The following is an 18,420-nucleotide window of genomic DNA, read 5'->3' on the forward strand; positions in this document are numbered from 1 at the left end:
AATCTCCCCAAGTTCCAGAACTTCTATTTCCTAAGGCCATTCCACCCTCTTTCCAATGAATCCTCCTTTTGTCTTCAGCTACCATCAATCCTCTTCGTTTACAGACTGGGCTATAAATTCCTCAACTTTCTTGGTTCCTTGTACTTCTGTGTTTAATGCCATTGATCTGACCTCAACAAATATTTATTCCTCTGAAACTGCCACAGAGACTTGTCCCTACAGGACATGAGCCTCTTTTTGTCACTGTCTATAAGGTGAGGGTGGAGGTATGAGGAGGGAAGTTTCCTGGGGGAAATGGAAGGAAACTATCAGATCCCCAGGTTAGACTGAAATCCTCAGTGACCTCAGCTGTACTGTGGCATAAGAGGAGCAGAAGCAGATACAATCTGCAGTGAGTCACCTGCAAATACTCATTGCAGTGAGTCACCTGACCAGCATGATTCCTCTTTTAAGGGGGGGGGGGGGCATAGTCAGAGAACTAACTGCACCATATTCTTCAGGTTCCATAGACCAATGCTGCTTCCCCCTGCCCCAGCCTGCCACCCAGGTAGACCGGGATGGGGAGCAGTACTACTGTTCACAGCCTATCAGGACCAAATTGGGAAGTCATCCCCTTCACTCATTATATGTAAATACATACAGATAATCCTTGCTTTACCAAGTTCCAATATGCACTTTTGAATTATCATGGGTTAGTTAAACAACATTAGTCCTAGGCAACCTGGTTCACACTTCTATTAGCAAGTATACTAACTGTGAGTAAATGCGTAAAGTACAAATTTTGCTGCTAGCTTTTCAGTCAATAAATCACTACATAAACAACAGGTACATAACCTGATCAGTGACCAACCATGGCAGTTCTTTTCTTTTTTTTTTTTTTTTTTTTGTATTTTTAGGGCTACACCCATGACATATGAAGGTTCCCAGGCCAGGGTCAAATAGGAGCTGTAGCTGCTGGCCTACACCACAGCCACAGCAATACCAGATCCTTAACCCACTGAGTGAGGCCAGGAATCGACCCTGCATCTTCATGGACACGAATCAGATTCATTTCCTCTGAGCTACGATGGGAACTCCCATATCACTTCTTTTAAATCTTATCAGTGCTTGGTCACTGCATGATTGTTACTGAGTTCACATACAGACAGCGAAATATGTAGCTCTGTTGCCTTCTTATCTCTCAGTGACAGGACATAATCAAAATGTCAAGAGTAGTTATCTTGGGTGAAAGAATTGTGGGGAAATTTTTTTTCTTGTTCTCTATATTTTATGATTTGTCTACAATGGGTGTGTAACATTTTTGTAGAAAGCCTATTTCAAAAAATTCTGCTCCCATATCTGCATGTACTCAATATTTTATTAATAAAGATGGACATTGAAGTATTAAATTGTGTTTTTTAACTCTCTCTACGTAGCATACCTATTTGATTTTCTTCCTGTCAGACTGAGAACATTTCCTAATGAGTCAGACATCCCTGATGGTTCTGACTCTCTAAAAAAATATGTATTTAGAAAGATCAACTTTTCCATAGTCAGAGCAGAACCACATAGGAGTTTAGAAGTACTGTAGGAGACTCAACACTCAAAAGCTCAAATTTCTTTGCCTCTAACTTTTAACATGCCCAGTCTCTGGGAATGCCCCACCCAGGCATTGCTGATGGTTGAAGAAACCATCTGTGCAGGGTAGATGGTATTGCCTGTGTGTGATTAGATGAAAATAGTTGACAAAATCCACATGGTTAAATAAATCAGGCAAGTGGTAACTAAGGCACAGATGTTTACAATGTTCCAGCACAGTCACATAAACATAATCTGTCAGGAAAACAATGCTGTTGGACTCTTACATTCACACACTTAAATAAAATGTTTTTTTTAAAAAAACAATTTGTTGGGAGTTCCCTTCGTGGCTCAGTGGTTGAGCCCAACTAGGATCCATGAGGATATGGGTTCAATCCCTGGCCTCGCTCAGTGAGTTAAGGACCCTCAGTGGTGTAGGTCGCAGACGTGGCTCGGATCCCACATTACTGTGGCTGTGATGTAAGCCAGCAGCTGTAGTTCCTATTTGACCCCTAGTGTGGGAACCTCCATATGCCGTGGGTACAGCACTAAAAAGCAAAAAAAAAAAAAAAAAAAAAAAAAAGTTGAGCATTTTACTATGCACCAAATCTCATGCTTAAGACTGAAATTCATTTTCCCATTTGATCCTCACAACAACCCTAAAAATAAGATACTTTTATTTTTATTTTTCTAGATTTTATAGGAAATCGCAGCTCAGAAACACGGAGTACTCATCTATGGTCAGACACCAAACCCTTAAGAGTAACCACTTAATAATCAAGAGTGCATGGTTATACTTCCAGCTCATATGTCTGCAATTATAACTATAATGCTAGGTTTAAAACAAAACAAAACAAAACCAACCTTTTATCTGCAAACAACCAACAAAATATGACATAACTAATAGTGACTATGTGTGAAAATGTATTCTAGAAAGTCTCATGAAAGTGTATTTATTTCATTAACTTCTTACATAATTGCCAATTGTTTACAAGAAAGCAACAGATTTTATTTAAAGCATGAAAGTTTTAGCACTGGTTTTAAAAGCAGCTTTAAAAAAATTGACTAAAATAATGAGACATTAAGAGTCATCAAAATAACTTTTTAGCTTTACTAAAAAAGGAAAATGGTTTCATTGAGCCAAAAATACTATTTTAACTAGAAATCATATGAGAGTAGCAAAATTAACAACAGCATTCCTTTTAGACAATTCAGTATATCTCCCACCTCCTCAAAAAGACCAAATTCTGTCATAGTTGATGATTCTTACTGAAGACATTACTCCTAAACTTTCATAACTGTCATTCTTGCTCTGATTGTTGTTCTCACCGCAGAAGCTCAAAGCTCTATTTTTTTCACCTTGGCCTTCCATCTCTGACCTTTCAAGTTTTCCTGAAATCAAATTGCCAAATCCTGTTTTCTCCTTGCAGAGCATCTCCTAATCCTCCTAATGTAATTTAGACTGACAGGGCTGAGCTGCAATTTTCAATAATATATCTGTAGATGAGAAGAAGGGTGGCCTGAGGGGCACTTCATGCAAGTTCCCAATTGGACAAACTAGACCGGAGAGGCTTGTCCCCATCCCTGAGTGCTGGCACCATAACTGGTACCCATTTGTAATTGCAACTTGCTCCTGGCCTCCACCTCTTGGTTCTCAGACTTCCAACTCTTTGGAGGCAGATTATTTTTATTAATAATAATACCTAATAATTACCCAGTATTTATTATGTGCCAGGTACCTTACCAAGTGATTTTAATGACTTTAAAGTACTTTTCTAATTAAATTAGATACCTATATGTTTTCTTCATTTGAGGGAGATTAAGTGGGCTTCCTCAGCGATCTAAATAGTGGTCAAGAACAAAAACTATACTTTGCTCTTATTTCTGCCTCATTCTCTCACCAGTAAGCTTTCACTGAACACCTATTATGTGTTAGGAATTGCACTAGGTGTATAGATCTTGCGAGCAGAAACATACAAACAAATACTATAGTGTATATATATTAAGAAATATGTATGTTTCCCATATCGGAAAATTCACCTTTTAAAGATGTTCTACTCTTTAAATATAATATATAATTAAGTATATTCACAATGGCTAATCATCTCACTCTTATTCTAGAACAATTTCATCACCCCCAAAGGAAACTCTGTACCCATTAGCAGCCATTACCAATTCCCTGCTCCCCCAGGCCCAAAAAAACCACAAATCTACTTTCTGTCTCTGTAGACTTATCCATTCTGGACATTTCAAATAAATGAAATCATACCAAAAAAAATGTGGGAAATGTGTAGAAAGTAATCACATTTAAGGAATTGCTGCTATTTTAATCTACCTAAGTAGATTCTTTAAAAGAATGTTTTCTCTAGACTGCTTCATTATTAGAGTTCTTTAATGGGGTGACCTGGAGAAGAATTTCTATCATCTTGAGTCTTCCTGCTACAGAGTCATCTAGAAAGATCTGTATCATAAATAGATATGAATCAGTCTCATAGTCATTCTGGTTTTTGAGCCCTGCTTCCAGGTTCTTCTTTTGTCCAAAATCAGCTGTAACTCTCACAAATAATGTTTTTGAAGAATATTTATGAGTACGTATTAATGATCACATATATGATACACCAAGCAGAAAATTGCATGAGTCATGATCGCATGTTGTACCAAAAAACACCCACTAGATACACACATATATGCAAAGAACATTATTAGGAGGAAATGTGACACCCCATATTCTAAATATCATTCTGCAGTGTACAATTCTATAAATATAACCATTTAGGAGTTTTATAATCAGAAAAGATAAATATTTTATAAAATTAAAATCAAAAGAAGAATGATTATAAGAAATCTGCTTAGAATAGTATAGCTATAATTACAGTTCATTGAGTTTAGCAATGAACCAGCTTACGGCTTTAGCAGTATGATATATCATTTTCAAAATTTGTTGTTGAAAATCTAAAAGAAAACAAAGAGAAACAGGTTTTGTTTAAGTAGAAGTGCCTAATTCTAAATAAATCTTATTTATTCTCTTGTCATCAGACTTGAATTCACATAAAAATAACCTCTCACAAATTATTTACTGGAAAGAAAAGGAGGAGGAAGGTCACAGACTTCTCAGAGTGGTGGTTTCACACACTCCTCTTTTGAAGATTATCATTCTAAGGGTCTTCTCCAACTTCCTTTAAGAGGAATTTAGAATCTCCTCCCTATGCACAAACATAAGAACTCATATTTTTAAAAAATGAAAAGTGCTGGTACTGGTGATGGGAGCAGGGAGTGACTTCAAATAATCACATGAAATCTTTTTGGACATTTCTAGACAGATTTCAGACATTGCTAGAACATTCCTCCATTGTTCTAAATGATGGCTGCATAACTCTGTGAACTAAAAAAAAATCATTGAATTGTACACTTAAATAAATTGTAAAGCACGCAAAATAAAAATTAAAAGTATGATTTTTTTAAGTGTCATTTTATCAAATATAAGAAAGAATTACCATGACAGAAGAAAATGTTTGAGAAAATTTGAAAGCTATTAAGGAATCAAGACTATATCAGAGAGGTATCAGACCCACAGGCACAGATACACAATTTGAAGGGCCCAATGCAAAATGAAAATCCAGCACACTTGTTCACAAATAACTAAGAACTTCAAGATGACAACAAGAGAACATGAAGCCACGTGCAGTGCCCTTTGGAGTCCTGAGCTTTGTAGGACCATACAAGTCACCTGCCCTTGAAGTCAGCCGTAAAGATTAGAGGAGAAATCTTAGTCTGAAATATAGAAAGAAGAATTCTATGAAGTTTGAGGGATGCTCTAAACTTTGAGGAAATAGATCCAAAGAGTGGATAGGGCTTGGCGGTGATCACAAGGGGAACTAGGGAAGACACATATAGCAACACAGCAAGTCTGCACTCCCTTCCATTCCTGCTTATGATGAAAAACAGCAGAGAGGGCAAAGCAGCATTTACTTCTAAACTAAAGCAATGAATGCAGGAAAAGGAGGTTGCAGAGGTGGAGGAATGCTTCAGGCTGGTAGTATTTACCAAGAGCAGGAGGAACCCACAAACTGAAAAGACACAGCACTTGCACCCCACGCCAGTGGCACAAACTAAATTCCCTTCACTATGACTGGAGGAAAGGTGCTCTAATCAGAACATTCATTCACAAACGAGAACAAAAGAAGTTTAAGTAACATTGTGAAATGAACTCATAAGTGATAATCAAAGATTTGAAGAAAACAAGTGAAAGGAAGAAACTTATGCAAATAGAAGAATAAAAATCCAAGAGAAAACAGCTTTAAAAAAAAATTAGTTGAATTAATATTTGCCAATAAATATAAGGGAAGATTTTGCCTAAAAATATAAACAAAATAGGTATTTTTGGAATAAAAACTACAGATCTTGAGTTTTTAAAAATAGGCAATAGCTTGCTTCTTCAGTCTATCAAGGGAACATTCTGATAGATGTTTCTGGTCTTGATATATTTTATCTTTCTCTTTATGGGTAGTTATTTCTACATCATATTTAAGAAGTCTTTGATTATCCTAAGGTTATAAATATACTTTTGTATGTTATCTTGCAGATGTCTTTTTTTCTTTTCTTTCTTTCTTTTCCTTTTTTTTTTTTTTTTTTTTTTTTTGCCTTTTACATTTTTAGCGCTGTCCACCTGGAATTGCCTTGTGAGGCAAGTAAGGGTCAGGAGGTTGAGATAGTCAGGTCTTCCACTGACTCCCAAGCCTCATTAATTGGATTCACCAGGCACCCTTTATTAAAGGGATTTTTTTCTGTTCCCACTGTGGCTCAGAGGTTGAAGAACCCAACATTGTCTATGTGAGGATGCAGATTCAATCCCTGGCCTCACTCAGTGGGTTAAGTATCCAGCTTTGCCACAAGTTGTAGCATAGTTCACAGATATAGCTTGGATCTGGTGTTTCCATAGCTGTGGCATAGGCCTGCAGCTGCGGCTCCAATTGGATCCCTAGCCTGGGAACTTTCATTTGCTGCAGGTGCAGCTATAAAAAGGAAAAAAAATAAAAGAGGATTGTTCTTTCTTCAGTGACACCTGTGTCACATAGCATCCTTATATGGGTCTTTTTCTGGGTTTTCTATTCATTTCCATTGGGTTTTTAGTATATACTTTGGACAATACCAGTATCTTAATTGTCCTAACTTCATATGAAGCATTGATACACACTAGAGAATATCCCTCAACTTTGTTCTTCCTAAAGATTGTCTTGGAAATTTTTGGACCTCTGCATCTCCATAAAAAATTTAAAATCAGCTTTTTAATTTTCAAAAAGTAAAATTGCTAAGCCTTTGATTGGAAATGCATTGATTTTATAGATAATTTGGGGGAGAGGGATGTTGAGATCTTTAAAATGTTGAATCTCTCCATCAATGAATGTGTATATCCCTTCCATTTATTTAAATATAATATAATTATCTTGATAACATTTTTGTAGTTTTCTTTCTTAAGAATTTTCTAAGTGTGTAATACTTTCTGATGCTATCTACAAATGTCATTTTATTTTTTTTAATTTTATAGTCCATGTTAATAGAAGTTGGTGAGTACAAGAATTCTTGTCTCATTCCTAATCCCAAACATTTGAAAGAGTGTGCCTAAGTCAACCTTAAATAGTCTATTATTTCCTTTCAACTTTACTGAGACATACTAACATACAGCACTATAAGTTTAAGGTGTATAGCACAATGATTTGACTTATATACATCATGAAAAGATTACCACAATAATTTTAGTGAATATATAGATTAAAAAATAGAAAAAAAAGAGAAAGAATTACTTTTCCTTGATGAGAACTCTGAGGACTGACTTTCTTAACAACTTTCATATGTAACAGATAGCAGTGTTAATTATATTTTTCTTTTACATTACATCCCTAGTATTTATTGATCTTATAACTTAAAAGTTTGTACCTTTTAGCAGTCTTCATCCAACCCCCTTCCCCAGACCCAATATAGAAACCACAAATCTGATCTCTTTTTCTATGAGTGTGTTTTATTTGTTTTTGAAGTATACTTGGCCTATAACACTGTGTTAGTTCCTGGTGCACATCATAGTGATTCTGTATTTCCATATATTTTTAAATGAGTCTATCACCACAATAAGTCTATCACCATTCAAAAATGTTACATTATTACTGACTCTGTTCCAATCACTGTACATTTCATACTCTTGATTCATATATTTTGTAACTGGAATTTTGTTCTTCTTAAAATCCCTCACCTCTTTTTCTCATTCTCCCACCTCCCCTTCCCCTCTGGCAACAGCTGTTTATTCTCTATATATATGACTATATCCATTTTGTTAGGTTTGTTCCTTTGTCTATTTTTTAGATTCCACATGTAAATGAAATTATACAGTGTTCGTCTTTGTCTGACTTATTTCACTTGGCATGATACCTCCAGGCCATCCATGTCATCACAGATGGCAAGATTTTGTTCCTCTTGTTGGCTGAGTAACATTCTATTACATTACCATTGTAAACTATATTACTTTCCCAATATAATACTATATTAGTATTGTCATTATGATAGATGAATAGATAAAGAAGATGCAAAGACAGCAGTTCAATAAAGACTTGAAGGAGGTGAGGAGGGAGCCAGAGGCATGGCCAAAGTGAAGAGAGATGCATGCCCAGAGAGTGGGAGAGCAGCCAGGCTACCAGCACCCTTAGAACAAGGGGGCATAGAAAGAGGAGTCCATAGAAGGGACAGAGGCCTGTGGGTCATCATACCATTTAAAACAGTGCCTTTCAGGCTGCTTATGCAGTACTTTTATGTGGCACTTTCCTTTATTCTTATCATAAACATTTGAATATGGCACTGATACTGAACAAGACTTTATTTCTGTACTTGTTCAAAATCAGGCCTATAACTGTCCATTCAAGCAAATACTATATATATTTATGACAGTGAATGTGGGCTATGTTAAATTATATGCCAAGCAAGGCTTAGGTATATCTGTTTATGTCACTTTTGCAACAAGAAGTAAATCCGTAACATACTGATAACACTATATTATAATCAGTTCTCACCATCATTTTAAGTTTAGATTACATCTAATCTGACTTGCATTTATTGATAAGGAATGCAGGCTATTTTTTTTTTTTTTTTTTGTCTTTTTGCTATTTCTTTGGGCCGCTCCCGCGGCATATGGAGGTTCCCAGGCTAGGGATCTAATCAGAGCTGTAGCCACTGGCCTACGCCAGAGCCACAGCAACGCAGGATCCGAGCCACGTCTGCAACCTACACCACAGCTCACGGCAACGCCGGATCGTTAACCCACTGAGCAAGGGCAGGGCCGAACCCGCAACCTCATGGTTCCTAGTCGGATTCATTAATCACTGCACCACGACGGGAACTCCAGGAATGCAGGCTATTTTTGAAATATTGTTATCCCATGGAACTCGAAATTTATTTATTTATTTATTTAGTCTTTTGTCCTTTTTAGGGCCACACCAGTGGTATATGGAGGTTCCCAGGCTAGGGGTCTAATCGGAGCTGTTGCTGCCGGCCTGTACCAGAGCCACAGCAACACCAGATCTGAGCCTCGTCTGTGACTTACACCACAGCTCACAGCAAGGCTGGATCCTTAACCCACTGAGCAAGGTCAGGGATGGAACCCGAAACCTCATGGTTCCTAGTTGGATTCATTTCCATTGCGCCATGACAGGAACTCCCCATGGAACTCAAAATTTAAAATGTCATTTTTATATCTTTAAAGCTTTCAGAGAAATTTAAAAGCATCTTGATATTTCACAACAAGCTACTACCTTTCACAATTACTTATCTAAGTTAACATTTTTTTTTTCTTATTGAACAGCCAAAAAAATTCAACTACAAGTTGGGTGTTAAAACATATGATTGAAAATACCAAGTAAGAACCCCAATTTCAAGTAATTATGTTCATTAAAACAGGCTCATGTACCTCATAAATTGAATTAATAATAAGCAAATGATATAAATTTGAAAATTTTGAATAAAGTGATATTAGTAAAATTACCCTTTTATCTGATGAATCCATGTATTTTTGCACAGTTGTTGCCTGGTAAGAAATGGATGGAAAGTGACTCTGCAGAAATCCTAAGTGCAAGCAGGTAAGGGAATGTACTCTCTTCTCTTAACTCTTCATTTATTCATCCCCTCATGTAAGTACAAAAATGAGCTTTTCTATAAAAATACACATAGTCACATACACCGACATACATACATGTGTATATACATGTATATCCATCCTTACACAGAAGATTGATAAAGAGCACACGATGTTATAAAGTATTAACAATTTGTGAATTTAGATGAGGGTGTGTGGGTGTTCATTGTGCTATTTTTTTTTTTCCCCAACATTTCTGCAGGCTTGGAATTTTTCAAAACAAAGGATTGGGGAAAACAAAGAGAGAGACTGGTGTCACTGCACAAAATAGTCTGAATAATTCTGACCTCAGAGTCACTTCTCACATCAGGGGTATATTTGCCCACATTATTCACCAAATGAGGCTGATGAGCAGCGTTAGAGTCAAGAAAGCCTACAGCAGACTGCAGAATGTCTGTAGACTAATTAAGTTAGCCTCATCAAACCTCACTTGAGTGAATTTTATTGCCTTAATTCTCTCTCTCTCTCTGTCTCACACACACACACACAGCCTGAACAAAAATGTTAACCTCTCTACCCAAACACAAGAAAGAATTTTAGCACACATGGAATTTAGCACCAAAAGAATTATGAACTGATATTTGCTCAGATTTGTTATGTTTATTTACTCACCCTAAGAAAAATATTTGCCTTTTGTAACAAGATTCTCTGAATTCACGGAGAGTTTAGCTGGCCCTGCACATTTGGTTGTGGAAAGTATAGGGGTGAAACAAACATACCTTTCAGAATCCTAACTCACAGCCTGCAGGAAACATAGGCCCTTGGCTTCCCCCCCTCAAGGTCAGAGGAAAAGCTTTTTCAAATATTGTGCAAGTCTCAACTGCTCAGAATTTAGCATTTGTGTTTATAAATGTATTTGTGTTTACAGTAGGATTCTGGCTTCCACTTCCAGCCTGCCCAGTGGTGCCCAATTTATCCCTAAGTGTCCCTGGCCCAATGCAGTGTTTTAGCTGGCCTGTTAGTATTTAAAGGGTCATGAACAGGAGCCATACCAGAAACCAAATGAAATAGGCATTCACCTCAACTGGCATTTGTAAGGATGAGATAAACGGTGGAACCACTGAACAATAGAAAAGGACTTTGCTTCCTCTCACTAGTGAAACAAATCTTAAAATATGAAGATCAAGGACTACTAGAGATAACAGACACCAAAGAACCAAAAACCTCTTAACAGCAGGTGGTATCAGTGGGGCTTGTCTTTTGAAAATGTGTGAAATTCTTTTAGGACCATGTAAAACACTTCTGGTTCCTATGGTGATGCTGATAATACTTTATCAATCATTGTGGTATCTACATCTACATTAAGTAGTTTTAAAAGCACCTTGAAATGCTGGGAGGCTAAGTTAGTTTATCCTCTAAATTATTTGGTGTCAATGTGGTTGTGATAATTGAAGGCGATATACGCAATTTGTGAGAAATACTGACCAATGTTTCTTGCCTCTTATGAAGCTCAGAGGAAGAGAAGCAGCACAAACTGAATCCTTTTACAGCAGCCCCAGACACTAATCAAAGTACATGTTTTCAGAGGGGAAGAGACTAAGTAAATTCATTTGTTTTCAGGCTATGCCCAGACCTACACTTAAAGAATGCCATTCACTGCAGTATTTCCCAGTCTCATGGATGGCAGTTTTTTGTCTGGTCCTTCCTTGCTTAATTTGTTTCTTAGGAAGGGCATTCTCAATAAAACTTTGTGGAAAGCTTTCCACGAGTCCAAAGAAAGCATAAACCGTAAATCTTGCCATTGACCATTTTCAAAAGCTGTTCTTTGTAGTGTTCAATTAACTACCAACTGCAAATTTTGTGATTGAGAGAATGGAAAAGATGGGCTTTCTTTTCTTTCTCTTTCACTAGCTTTTGTACTTTTTTGTTATACTAACAGCAAGTTTTTGCCAGGTTGTGAATAAAAAATCAAATTTCTGGTAGATGGAACTTCAGAAGTTTTGCTAGACCCATTTCTTCAGAAGTTTAGAATGGTCCCTGAATAGACTATGTAGCACATTCTGAACCTTTGCAGGTTTGTCTTTTGCAATAGGGTTGGCGCATTGTCATCCTAGCTAGAGTAAGATTTCCTTCCTTGTTCTAATCCCATTGCTCTTTAATTCAGTGTCACTGTCCCAGTGACTCTGATTGGAAGGGAGAGCAGCCTTCTCCACATGCTTCAGCGTTTACAAACATGCTGTGTGACTTCAGCTTCCACTCTTGAGGAGTTATTTTCAGTGAGTTTGCATATATCCTGTTATCAGAACAAGTAATTATTCTTCAGGATAAGGAAGATATTATTAAGTATCTAACACACTGTACAACCTACACTAAAAAATTATTTTAGCACACTGTTAAAAAAGAATATTATAAAAATGAACTGTTTATACTACCAATACAATTCCAAAAGAAAAAGAAAAATTAGTTTTTGTTTGCATTATTTAATCAGACTAACAATTCTTTTATGAGTATAGCATTTGTGGTTTTAGGTTATAAAAGATCCTAAGTAGAAGTTTGCTTAATTACATTGCATGAAGTTGAAACCATTTTGCATATTCCAAGTAATAATAATAATAATAATAATAACAACAATAATAGCCAATATACTAACTGAACACTTAAGGCCTGCTTAACACTTGATCTTTACATCAGCCTCATTAAGTTGAATCCATTACTGAAGTCTGGTGAGGCGACAAAACTAGAATAGGAAAGTTGTCCTGAGTAATGATGTTCCTGAGATCTTAATTACCACACTGATCATGTGCCACAGCCACTCTTGTCGCTAAATTTCACATTTTCTCACTTTTCATACAAGTTTCCTGGTGTATTAGTCTGCTTGGGGTACCATAACAAAATACCACAGACGACGGAGTGCCTTAAACAATAGAAATTTACTTCTCACAGTTCTTGGGCCTGTGACGTCCAGGATCAAAGGGCCAGCAAGATAAGTTTCATTCTGAGGCCTTGTTTCTTGCTCTGTAAGCAGCCGCAGGCTCACTGTGTTCTCACATGAACCTCTCTGAGTCTGCAGAGAAAGAGACAGTGAGAGAAAGCTCTCCAGCGTGTGTGTCTTCTTATAAAGGCTCTGATCCTATGTAATCCTATCTTATCAGATCAGGGCCCCAGCCTTATGACCTCATCCAACCTTAATTACTTGCTCAAGGGTCTTATCTCCTAATAGAGTTGGGGCTTCAACATATAAATAGGTGAAGGGGGAGAGAACACAAATGTTTAGTCCGTAACAACAGGTAATTTAATGTATTTCCAAAAGTAGAGTATTCCAGGTTCATTCAAATGTTAACAAATAGATACTTCTCAATTCTTAATTTCCTCTTTAAGAAATTTGGAAATATCATGTGTGCTGCCGGCCTTGCGGACAAAGAGATTAAAGAATTGAAATTCTTCATTGCTCGTATCAGTTTAGCTAATTGGATGAACAATGGTTGACCTCTGAGGGGAGCTGTGTCAGAGAAGTAAAGCAAAAATTCACACAAAACACGTCTGAGTCCTTAGGAGGTCAGCTCTGATTAGTCTCCAGATAAATTCTCAGCCGTAGTGTTAATACCTTCACCCTGCCTGAGGTATGCTCTGCTTTTGCTTATTATGGTAGGAAAAATTCATTAATCTAATCACATGGTATAATCTAGGCACATGTATATTTATATACTTAGAGAAGATATTAGCACAAAATTCCAAACAGAGATAATAATAATCAATTGTAACATTTTCCAAAAACGTAGTTTACATTTCTTCTTTAATTAAGCCTAATCATTGGGTGATTTACATGGAAAAACAAGAGACTAGGAATAAGCGTGTATATTTATATATGGTTGTCGAATCAGTAGAAAGGAAGTTATCTAGAAACAAAGCTCTGAGTCTTCCATGAAAACATGTGCTCTGTTAGACTTTCAATTGTGTGACGTGGTTCAGATCCTACTCAACTCATTATGACGTTCACTGTCAATATTTTTCACTAGCACAATGAGGCATGCCACAATATTTGAAACTGTAGCCTATAAATATTACTGTTACACAGCCTTCCAGTCCTCACAATAGAGGATCAAGATAAATGTTATGAATTTTCTCAACTTTATTTTTTCCACTATATACAGTGGCAGGCTGGTCAAGCAGAGACACCTCTAAGCATCTTTGCAACTAATTTAGGACCTTCGAGGCAACCACAATCTCTTTTACCAGGTGCCAGATATTCCACAATGAGAAACATTTTGCCCAGATGAATATCATGGCAGTTTCCTGCTCTTACAGAATTTCACTGTGAAGAATGGCAAGTTGACTTAAAGTACAAGTAATTAAAGAGATAGATGGGGATGGTTAAATAGGTAGGTAGGTAGGTAGGTAGATAGACCTCCCTACTAGTCTACCAGACTTTGAATTCAATGGCATTTGGGGAAAAAAAAAAAAAAAAAAAAAAAAAAAAAAAAAAAGCCCTTGTTTGTATCAGAGCCCTTGTCTTAGCTCTGAACTTATTTCCTTTTGGTAGATGGAGTCACACTTTTTTTTTCTTTCTCCCTTTTTCTTTATCTCACTACACAGTTACTTGTGAGTCAGAGCAATGAGTCAAAAAATATCATGTTTAGGGGAAGAATATTATTCACACACCCCTAAACTGCTAATCCTTTCTGAGTGAGAGTAACAAAGCACTTTTCCCTTTGGAATAAATGTGTTGGAAACAAATGAATTGCCAGAAAAGGTTTTTGTGCTTTGCTCTGTTTTAATTCCATTGCACGTGGCCTGACTTTTGTTTGCCTTCCAGTCAACCCTCTGCACTTACCTTGACATTTCTCCTAATCAGCAAGGGGTACTATGTAGGAATGTCAGCCTGCAAGTCAGTTAAGGTAAACCTGGCCACCTGCCTTCCAGTTAGGACTTCCTCAGCAACCATCAGCTCACATCACCTCATGCCAACCAGACACAAATAACCACAGGATTCCAAACCTGCCTTCCTTTAGGAGGATTACTGCCCTTCTTCCTACTCCTTTCTGTCAGCCCTTTGGGATCAGATGTCTGATTTCTTCAGCCCTATGGTATCTTGTTCTGTTGGCATGAGAATGTTTTCTGTAACAAAACCATTGATACTGAATGAGACACTATGAAATTATTTTTATGTCTTCTAAAAACTACATTTCCTGCAAAATTGAGATTACTAAATTTTACCCAAATTCCACAGATATTTACTTTGCAGCATGTTAATGGATATGCAAAATAGTCCCTGCCCATAGAGTAAACTGTGCTTAAGTAATGATACTGTAACACATGGCAAGTAGCATATAAAAGGTAAAAAAGTTTCAGCTGTAATGCTGCTCAGAACAAAAGGAAGGGTTAATTGTGGATGGGTGAATCTCCATTATGGAGAGAAAGTCAGCATGGGAGCTAGTAAGCATTCTCACGAAGGGTTGAGAATTGAAGGGGATGGCATGGGAAATAATCAGGAAGCTCATAATTCAGGCAACAGAGAAAGGGCAAGGCCTGGAGGAGGGAATTTTCAAAATGCGTTTGTGAAACAATAAATAATTGCATTTTACCTACATAAACTAAAGCTTCTTTTAGGCCAGATCAATTGGGTCTCACCTGCTATACTCAGAACTTACAATTTATTCTGTAGATCAGTGGTTCCCCAAAAATGGTCATGGGCTAGTGATGGTTTGGTTCTAAGTTTTCACTGAACCGAGGAAATGAGAAAAATAAAAGCAATATGTAAGTGTTTTTATGAAACAAAATGCATTCAATTCCAAGCTCTTTCCTTTATTATGAGATTATGTCCTTCCACTTATATTTGGAACTAAATTCAATTATTTTTATGAAGTGATGGTAAGAATAGATGAGGCAATTTGGTAGGAGGTTCTATCTAATATTCTTACTTGGAAAAATAAAAGTTAGCAACACCATTTTAAGCTCCCTCATACGTTTTTATTTCACTGGTCCATGAGATCCAAACTTTGCAAGCCAATTCCAAAGATAATGTGGACTCTTGGAGAGGGGGCAATGCAGTAGAAATTGTTCTTTAGGAAACATAACTCTGTAAGTAGTAACATTTTTTAAAAAGAGGGATGAGTTCTCTTATGGCTCAGTGGGTTAAGGATCCACAGTTGTCACTGCAGCAGCTGGGGTAGCTGCTATAGCAAGGGTTTGATCCCTGGCGCTGGAACTTCTGCAGATGTGGCCAAAAAAAGAAGAAAAGAGGAAAAAGGTAAAGGGGAAGGCAATAAATGAGACAAATAATGACAGTCTACAAGGAAAGCTATTAGAAATCTATGGCAAGAAGCAATTAGGGAGTTCCCATCATGGCTCAGTGGTTTATGAATCTGACTAGGAACCATGAGGTTGCGGGTTCAATCCCTGACCTTGCTCAGTGGGTTAAGGTTCCGGCGTTGCTGTGAGCTGTGGTGTAGGTCGAAGATGCGGCTCAGATCCTGCGTTGCTGTGGCTCTGGCGTAGGCTGGTGGCTACAGCTCTGATTTGACCCCTAGCCAGGGAAACTCCATATGCCGCGAGAGCAGCCCAAGAAATGGCAAAAAGACAAAAAAAAAAAAAAAAAAAAAAAAAAAGGCAATTAGGACCTAACCAGGATATTGACATAGAGAATTGAAAGAAATCAATGGGTGTAAAAGTTAGAATCAACAAGATTGGCAGTTGAGTGAATGTACAAATTAAGATTATAGTCTGAGCCACTGAGCTACCTGTACGAGAGAGAGAGAGAAATAGCAGAGATTTGGAGGAAACTGGCTCTATCAAAGCCTAAAGAGGAACACCTGGGAGTCATCTGTACAAAGGTCAAAGCTGAGAGAGAACAGTCAAAGATGAGATGGTGGAAGAGAGAACTCTGAGTGGAGAACACCTCCACAGCTTGATTCCCTTTCATTAGTTTAGGTCCTCTGTTGAGAAGTGCCAGATTTGAAATTTATCTTTCCTAGATGTATCCTGAACAATGAACTTTTATTTTTGCTGTCATCATTTCCTTATTGGTCAACTTCTAATACTACTATTTTGAAAAATCTCACAGTTTCTCAAGATCCTCCCTACCAATGCATTTCTCTGTTACCATATACTTCAGTTAAGCTCAACATCACATCAAATTGGCATGAACTGAGAAGTTATGAAATAGCAGTCGTTGAGCCTAAGGATTTTAATACTTTTCATCAATTATAGGGAGAGAGAATGAAATTTGAGCTAGAATGACACTTCAGCATTATAAGAAATTGTGTAAATTTGACAGAAGAAGGACACTCAGATTCTAGAGTTCTTTGGAGGTATTTTTGTCCTGGATAGTGGGGTTATGGTGTAATTTTTTTTTTTTTTTTGGCATGGTAATAATAGCTAATATTTATTGAGTGTTTACTGCAGTGAAGCATTTGGTAAGTACACCTTAACTTAATCTTCACAAAAAGTCTATCAGGTATTTTAGTATAGTTTTTTTCAAGTAATAAAATCTACATTGAGAGAAGATAAATTACCTGTCCACTTTTACCTGGTAGAAAGTGACTGAGCTGAGATTAGAATTCAATCCTATCAGTTAGGCTTCATTCTTTGGCAAATGACCAAAACTCCAGAAAAAAAACAGTTTAAGGAAGAAGGGAATTTATGAGTTCCCATAACTAAAATGTCCAAGACCAGGACCAGGACAGATTCCAGAAGGAACTTAACCAGTAATTCACACAATGTCATCAGCATACAGTGTCCCTTTCTTCATCCTTATCCAAATGTGTGTTCACTCCATTCTCAAACCACCTCTTCTGTTGTGATGTCAGAATATTTATAGCAGATGCAGCTTCATAGGCAGGCTTAACAAAGACTAGCAAGAAAACACAAATGTCTCTTGCTCAGCAGTCCCACGAAAAGCCTCATTGCATCCTTGTACTGTGATTTGATCACAAGCCTGTTCCTAAGGAATTACTGAAGTCTGAGCAGTGTTACACACTAAATGGCCAAGCCTAGAGACAGGGTGTGGTAATCCGGGATGCTATTAACAGAGCTAGAGTGCATAGATGCTGGGGAGCATGATCACAAATATCTCCAACAAATGAACTTTCTTGCTAAAGGACCTGAGGTTTTAACCTCTATATTTGTTTCCAGCTAAATAATGAAAATCTGTCAAGACCTGGGATGAGGTTTTGTATATTAAAATGAGAGCACTGCTCTTGGAGCATTCTTCATGATTCTGTAAAAGTTTGCTATTCAAAACTACTAATACCTTGACTGGGGGAAAGGCATATGGGAAGAACTACATGTTCCTGCTATGGTAATATCAGAAATGAACACAATTCTCCAAAAAAACTTCCTTTGAGGGGCCAGGAAGGAGGGAAATGGACAATGTACATTGGTCCTGGATCATTCTAGAGGTGACAGAGAGATGCAGGCCTCAATTTCTCCCTTTTAAGCCCAGTTTTTGCACCAGAGTCCAATACCAAATTCCTGTCCATTTAGAAGATTTCTTCCATTTTCCCCCTAATACACTGGATTTAGATTGAGATAGTGAGGCATTAATGCCCATTGCTCCATTTATCCTTTTAGAGCCAGTTAAGATCCCACAAAAGAACCAATCTCATTTTTTGTAACAAGTTCCTCCCAAGAAGAAAGACAAAAAAGAGAAAGCTCTGATCCTATTGATGATTGTCTCTTTCTATTTCTGTGAGAATATTAGCTTGCTGGTTCCCTCTGCATCTCAAAATCTTTTTCCCCATTTAATTTCAGCT

The 18,420-nt window shown here is 37.2% G+C and overlaps 1 long non-coding RNA gene across 2 annotated transcripts in view; it reads left to right on the forward strand.

Moving 5' to 3' along the window:
• The window catches only part of LOC102162145, a 180,029-nt gene that overhangs the window by 85,360 nt on the left and 76,249 nt on the right, over positions 1 to 18,420 (forward strand). For both annotated transcript variants that reach the window (XR_301909.3, XR_002342064.1), the window contains one exon: positions 9,616 to 9,674. This is a non-coding gene — a long non-coding RNA (uncharacterized LOC102162145). The remainder of the gene's footprint in view (positions 1 to 9,615; positions 9,675 to 18,420) is intronic.

This window comes from Sus scrofa, chromosome 2 (genome assembly GCF_000003025.6).
Source record: "Sus scrofa isolate TJ Tabasco breed Duroc chromosome 2, Sscrofa11.1, whole genome shotgun sequence".
NCBI lineage: Eukaryota > Metazoa > Chordata > Mammalia > Artiodactyla > Suidae > Sus > Sus scrofa.